The sequence below is a fragment of the Symphalangus syndactylus genome, chromosome 21, assembly GCF_028878055.3.
Source record: "Symphalangus syndactylus isolate Jambi chromosome 21, NHGRI_mSymSyn1-v2.1_pri, whole genome shotgun sequence".
NCBI classification, from domain to species: Eukaryota; Metazoa; Chordata; class Mammalia; order Primates; family Hylobatidae; genus Symphalangus; species Symphalangus syndactylus.
Genome location: NC_072443.2, coordinates 71,522,896 through 71,530,036, shown reverse-complemented (window position 1 = coordinate 71,530,036; position 7,141 = coordinate 71,522,896).

The following is a 7,141-nucleotide window of genomic DNA, read 5'->3' as shown; positions in this document are numbered from 1 at the left end:
GCTCATGTACTCTTTGTAAATGGCTTGTTCCAGACAGTGACCCATCTGCTCATGTCTGAGCTACCCCAACTCTTTTCCCCTGTCTCCTCCCCACACTGAAGATTCCTGCTCTGTCCTGTAATTCCCTTGGAGAACAGATGCTCCCATTCCAGAACCACCGATACTGCTGAGAGTTTGCATGTCAAGAGACAGCAGCCCCTTTGGGAGGAGCCGAAATGGTGGTCAGCCTTCCACTGTCACTTTGAAAGGTATAACATTTTATTCCCTGAGTTTGTATGCCTCCATTTTGACTCATCTTCTCTTCATTGCTGTCAGCATATTTACCTATACTTCTGTCCACAGTTAAATCTTTGCCCATAAAGAGTTCACCTTGGAAATGACAGTGTGACCTGACTTCACACTAAACACCCTAGACCATGCACACAGACAGTCCTTTTACCTCGGACTGATGAGGAAAGCCAAGCTTAGGAATTGTGTCATATGAAGGCTTATTCTTAGCAGCCTGGCTCCTTGATCTCACCCAAAAGGCAACTTTTCAGCTTCCCATAAATCATTCATTTATCTGTATTACATCATCTTTGCAGGACAACTGCATAGAAGTAACCTCCCAACCCAGCTGACCAAACTGAGCAGGTAGCAAGCACTTCCTACATAACTTCTTAGTGGCCTCCCTGCAGGATTTGTTCCCTACCCACTTGTATTAGTCAGCTATTACCAAAATAATGCTGTGTAACAATCATCCTCAACATTTGGTGGCTTAAAATAACTATTGATTCTCTCCACTGACTGTACGGTTCAGTTAGCTCCAGGCTGAGGATCGACCTCAATCTGCTTCACTTGCTAACCAGAGTATACTCTTTTTATGGTGAATAGTGGGAATGCCAGAGACCAAGTTGAATTGCACACTTCAAGCCTCTGCTTATGTTGTAGTTGCTCATATTCATTGACTCAAGCAAGTCACAAGGACAAGCCTCAAGTTGGTGGGGTAGGGGAAGTATCCTCTTCCCTAAATGGGCAGGGAGAGGAGTGAACATTTGCTGAACAGTAAGATTATCAATCACACTACCCCTCTAACCTCATCCTGAGCCCTCTACCCCTTAATTCCTATTTAGCCAGTCAAAATGTACTGGGCGGTCTCTAGCCTCAGGATATTTGCATATGCTGTTCTCTCTGCCTGGAAGTCTCTTTCTCTTCCTAGTCCTCAATTACTCCTTCAGATTCTTCAGATTTATGTCTCCTTACTTCTGCAGAGAATTCTGCCCTAATCCCAAGACCAGGTTGAACCTACACTCTGTACCAGGCACTGCCCTTAGTCACTGCCCAGCTTCCAGGAAGCCGCTCCATTCATAGCACTCTGAGAAAGCTTCCCATTTTCATGCTTTTGCTCTCTCTATCTGTGATCTCCTGTCTTGTCGTCGTTGTTGTTGTTGTTGAGACAGTATCTTGTTCTGTTGCCCAGGCTGGAGTGCAGTGGCACAATCATGGCTCACTGTAGCCTCAACCTCCTGGGCTTATGATCCTCCCTCCTCAGCCTCCTGGGTATCAGTGACTACAGGTGCATATCATCATTCCTGGCTCATTTTTACATTTTTTGTAGAGACGGTGTCTCACCATATTGTCCAGGCTGCTCTCGAACTTATGGGCTCAAGCAATTCACCCACCTCAGCCTCCCAAAGTGCTGGGATTACAGGCATGAGCTACTGCGCCCAGCCCATCTGTCTTACCTTTATTCATATGCCTCCTTTGTATAATTCATAGCTCAGCCTAAACATGACTTTCCCTGAGCACCTAAAGTAACACATTACACTCTGCAAAACACTTAAACAATTGACTTTTTTTGTCTTAGTCACTGGATAGTTCCAACAGCAGGTATACCCCAGTAAAGAAAGTTCTTGTCTAATTTGCCCAACCCTGTATCACCAGAGCCTGGCACACTGCTTGGCCCATGGTAGGAACTCAAATCTTTTAAAAGCGAATTGCAAATTTGGTAGTAGTGCTTCGGTAGCCCTTGTGTCTGTGAGGCTGACCTCTGCAATGTCTGGGGTCAGATCTGTCTGTCTGCGGTCACACCTCTTTTGCCTAAGACAGGCCCAAGCGGTTAGTTACCTGGCTCACCATGAATATGTGTTAAGCCTCTGAAAGGCGCTCTCAGGGTTGAGTTCCCACTGCCACAGATGTCTGTGCAGGTGGTTAGGTGACCCAGTAAGACAGGCGAAGTGAGACAAGGAAGGGAGAAAAAGCCCTACAGGGTGTGTCTCTGGGGAGCTGGGGTCCGCAGCATGGGGAGTGGAACACACCTTAACTTTCCCCGTGGAGGGGCACAGGAGCTGGGGTGTGTGTCCACCAGGCATGGCTGAGGGCAGCTGGGGACTGAAGGGGTAACACCCTGGAACTTCTGGCCTGGCTTGTACCGGGGCTGGGCTGGCTGGGGCAGCCAGAGAGGACCCTCAGGCAAAACCAGCAGTTGTTGGAAACCGTTAGGGTGGGATCAGCCTGCCCAGGAGTGAGGGGCAGCCGCCACAGGCAGAGCCTGTTGGGATCTGTGACAGAGACGGCTGGAATGAATGAGCTGACATCAGGGAGAGGACGGTGGGGTGAGGAGCAGGGCGGTCAGGCATGGGGAGAGACAGGGGCCATGCCGAGGCCAGCTTTTACAGCCGCGCCTGGAGCAGCTCAGGGCTCTTAGGAGGGAGGGGTCCTTCCGACGAACGATGACTCATCCCAGGGGTGGGCCTAGGAGGATCCCGAGCTCAGAGTCCAGGCTCAAAGCCATCGGCAATTTATTCCCGGTTTCTCAGAGGTAACAGCCAACACAGGAACAGTGTGTTGCTGCCTTTAAAAAGGCTTAGAACATTCCGGAAAGAGACCTAAATTTAATAGCAGGAGAGAGGGAGGAGGGGAAGTGGTTGCAGAGCCTGGAGGGAAGCCAGGAATCCTGCCTCCTCCTCCCCAGCCGCGGAGGACATGCGGACGTGTGTGGGCAGGTCCCTTCTGACCCCTGGCAGGTCCCTGTTGATGGTCAGGCTGGGGATCGTGCAGGCCTTTTTGTCTCCTTCTGAGCTATCCCAACACTGTGCAATGCCTTTAACCAAGAAGAAAAAGAAAAGAAACACAGGAAACTCAAAGCAGCCAGCCTCTCTGACTGGTGAGCAGCTTGGGTCAAGGACGCTGGTGGTTGAGCCAATTTTTAATTACAGCTCACCTGCCTAGTCCCGCCGGTGGGACCGGTGACCACCGAAGCCGGGCGAAGGCCCACGCCTCCCCTCGCCGTGGTTTCTGTGGTTAACTCCGCTGCACTGCACACCTCCCCGCCTTCCCTCTTCACTTCTGCGTGTGCGCCGCGTCCAGACCGACGGCCCTAAGGCTGCTTTAACCCAAGCACTGCCGGTCCGTGGAGGTCCCCTTGGACACCCTCACTGCACAGGGGTTAGGACCTTGGCTCTGGGGCCAGATGGTCCACGTTCAGAACCTGGCTGTGTCAACCACTGGGTCCCAGTTTCTCCGAGCCCCGCTCAGTGAGAGTGTCTTCCCATAACGGGGGTGAGCCTCACATCACCCCGTTCATCTGGGGCCCAGGGAAAGCACGGTGGTCTGTTCCAGCACTGAAGGAAACGCTGTCTGTGTTGACCTCATGGAGAGATGGCTGTCCTCTCCAGGGAGGTCCCTTCCCAGAGAATTTTCAAAGGCAGTTTGATTGTTAGCAATTTTTGGTTTAGACACAGCTTTAGAATCTTTTCTCCTGTGTTTCAAGTGACTTCCATCGGTGTGGTTTTTCCAAGGGTGGTCGCAGGGACACCAGCTTGAGAATCACCTGGGGAAGCGGTAGGGTGGGGGGAGGAGGGGGCTTATCAAATGCAGTTCCTTGGGACCAGCCTGTCCTTTGCTTCTCTCAGAACCCCTGTGAGTAGATGAATCATCAACCTCCTTTTACCATAGATGAAACTGAGGCTCAGAGAAGTTAAGGGACATGCCCAAGATGATTTAATTAAATAATGACAGGCACATCTTCAACTGCTGCAGCCCCTGCCCTGGTCACAGGCTCCCTGTGGACCCCAGCTGCTGAACATAAACAAACCCATAGTGCAGCAGCCACACCTCAACCTGGGGGGCCTTTGGGGAGGTTGATTTTTATCTCCCCGCATCAGGCACAAGTGAGAGTTTCATACATAGTTCTAATAAAGCTGCCTTTCACAGCCAGCTCTTTGCACTGCAAAAAATAATAATACTAAAATAAAAACCTGATTTCAGAAACCATGTCCCCAGGCTTCATTGTTCCCTTCTGTTTTTCAATTCTTTGACATTCTACTCACAGGGGACCTTTCTCAAACACTTCATGCATCCATTCAACAAATATTTATTGAGCACCTTCTATGTGTCAGGGGCCATACAAGGTGATGGAATCAACTGCTGTGAATAAGATGAAGATCTTGCCTTTATGAAGCTTCTACTCAAGAAAGCAAAAAGGGAAAGTGTCAGGGGGAAATGAGAGCTACTAAGTAACATTAGGCAGGTGATAGGGTTTAGGACATGTTACCCCAAAATAGAGCATCTTGGCATCTGTGAAAACCCGCAGAAGCGGGAAGGTCTCTCTGACCCCCACCCTTCTCCCCTGAAGCACACCATCAAACATCATAGAATCCTCTGACCTTCTGCTGAAGTCAGTCATAAGAGCCTCATGTGGAATACAGTGGAATACTACTCATGTGGGCAGTGCCTACGTCATAAGCAGAGGAAAGCAGAGTACATGAAGCAGGAACTCAGTGAAGAATCGGAACAAACAGGCCCCCAAGTTATTATCAGTAGATCACGCCCCCTTTGTCCAATCACACTGCTCCAGGGCTATCCACCTCTTCATCAAACTTAGCGTAAAAATATACAGGTTTCCCCGTTGTTGTTTTTTGCGGCCTTTCACTTCTAAAGGGTCCCATGTCATATAAAACTACATTAAATAAATTTCTATGCTTTTCTCTTGCGAAAAGAAATCTTTCCTCCCCTGCAAAAGGTAAGCAAGATAGAGTGTGAAGGTGGAGAGGTGTCATTTATTTTAACTCTAAAAGATAGAGACTTTTACAAAACATAACCTCAATGCCATTATCACACTTGAAAAATAACCAGGACTCCTTAATATGCGATCATGTCCCATCAGTGTTCACACCTCCTCATTGTCACAAATATTTTTGCATGCTATGAACCTTACTTAAATTCAGGTTCAAACAAATCTCTTTCAGTCTTTAGGTTCTTATCCATTTCCTTTCTTCGTTTTTGTTTCTTGCAGGTTTTTATTGAAATGGCCAGGTCATTTGTCCCCTAGAATATCCTGCGGTATGGATTTTGCAGATTGCATGCCTGTGCCATCATTTCATCTGTTAGGAGGTGCCATTGTCTGCAGAATGTGACATCTGAACAGAGGCCGGAATGAAAGACACAAGGGCAGGAGCCATGCAGAAATCTGAGAGTAAGAGGGTCCCCTTCAGCTTTCATTTTTTCTTAGCTTTACTGCTCATAGTTGTGACCTCTGAAACCTCCTTCTTTTTTCATGTAAGTTCCCCTTCCCGACTATTACAAGTAACTCAGCTGGCCGGGTATGGTGGCTCACGCCTGTAATTCCAGCACTTTGGGAGACTGAGGCAGGCAGAAGTTTGAGACCAGACTTACATGGTGAAACCCCGTCTCTAATAAAAATACAAACATGAGCCAGGCATGGTGGTGTGCACCTGTAATCCCAGGTACTCGGGAGGCTGAGGCAGGAGAATCGCTTGAACCCAGGAGGCGGAGGTTGCAGTGAGCCAAGATCACGCCAATGCACTCCAGCCTGGGTGACAGACTGAGACTCTGTCTCAAAAAAACAAACAAACAAACAAACAACCACAACAACAACAAGTAACCCAGCTGCCTTCATCAGTCTACAGTGAAATATGTGTGGTTAAAAGCACTTGACATTAAAAACTGGAAACAACCTGAATTTCTATCAGCAGAACAAATCAATCAAGTGCAGTATATTTCTTTTTTTTTTTTTTTTTTTTTTTTTTTTTTTTTTTTTTTGAGACGGAGTCTCGCTCTGTCACCCAGGCTGGAGTACAATGGCGCAATCTCGGCTCACTGCAAGCTCCGCCTCCCGGGTTCACGCCATTCTCCTGCCTCAGCCTGTCCCAGTAGCTGGGACTACAGGCGCCCGCCACCACGCCCGGCTAACTTTTTTATTTTTAGTAGAGACGGGGTTTCACTGCAAGTGCAGTATATTTCTACAGTGGAATACTACCCAGCAATGAAAAATGAATGAGCTACTAATTCAAGCACTATACACATGGGTAAATCTCAAAAACAAGTTGAGTGAAAGAGGCTAGATACAAAACAGCACACACTGTAGGCTGCCTACAGTGTGAAGTTCAAGGACAGGCAAAACGACTCTGAGCAGCACTTTCTTTGGGAGTGTAGTGACTGGAAAATGGGCATAAGAGAACCTTCTGGAAGGCAAGGGATGTTCCATAGCTTGACCTGGGTGGTGGTTTTATAGGTGTACACATAGGTAACAGTTCCTTTCACCTTAAGATGTCCACGTCTTCCTATATGTAAGTTATACCTCAATTTCAGTAAAAAATTAAAATCAGGTGGACTTTGGATTCAGGCAGACCCAGCCACTAGTTAACTGTTTATCCTTTATCAGTTCTCCCATCTGCTTAGGTCCTCAGTTTCTTCAGCCTAAAATGGAATAAATACAACCTACTTCATTAGTATTGCATGCAAAACACTTCACACAGTGTCCGGGATATAGGAAGCCCTAAAAAATAGCTATTATTCCTTAATAACATTCTTACTAATATCTACCCAGCTCCCAACCCATGGCAAACTCAGGGCGCAACCTCAAGCCAGCAGACTCAGCATTTGTCTCAGCTCCACGCGACATGTCTCTATTAGGCTCACCAAAGGACTCATATTTGTAACTTGTTCTTTAATGATATGCACATTACCTCCTGCTGCTATTCTTTTAACATGTAGTTTTTATTTGATCTAATTGGAGCCACAGCGTGGTTAATCACAACATTTAGTGGGAAGTTTGAAGAAGCCAATGCGTCCCTCATGTGTGTTGGGCTGCAACGCAGGCCCCTGCCAGGTCTCCCTGGAGCCTGGAGACAAGAGACTT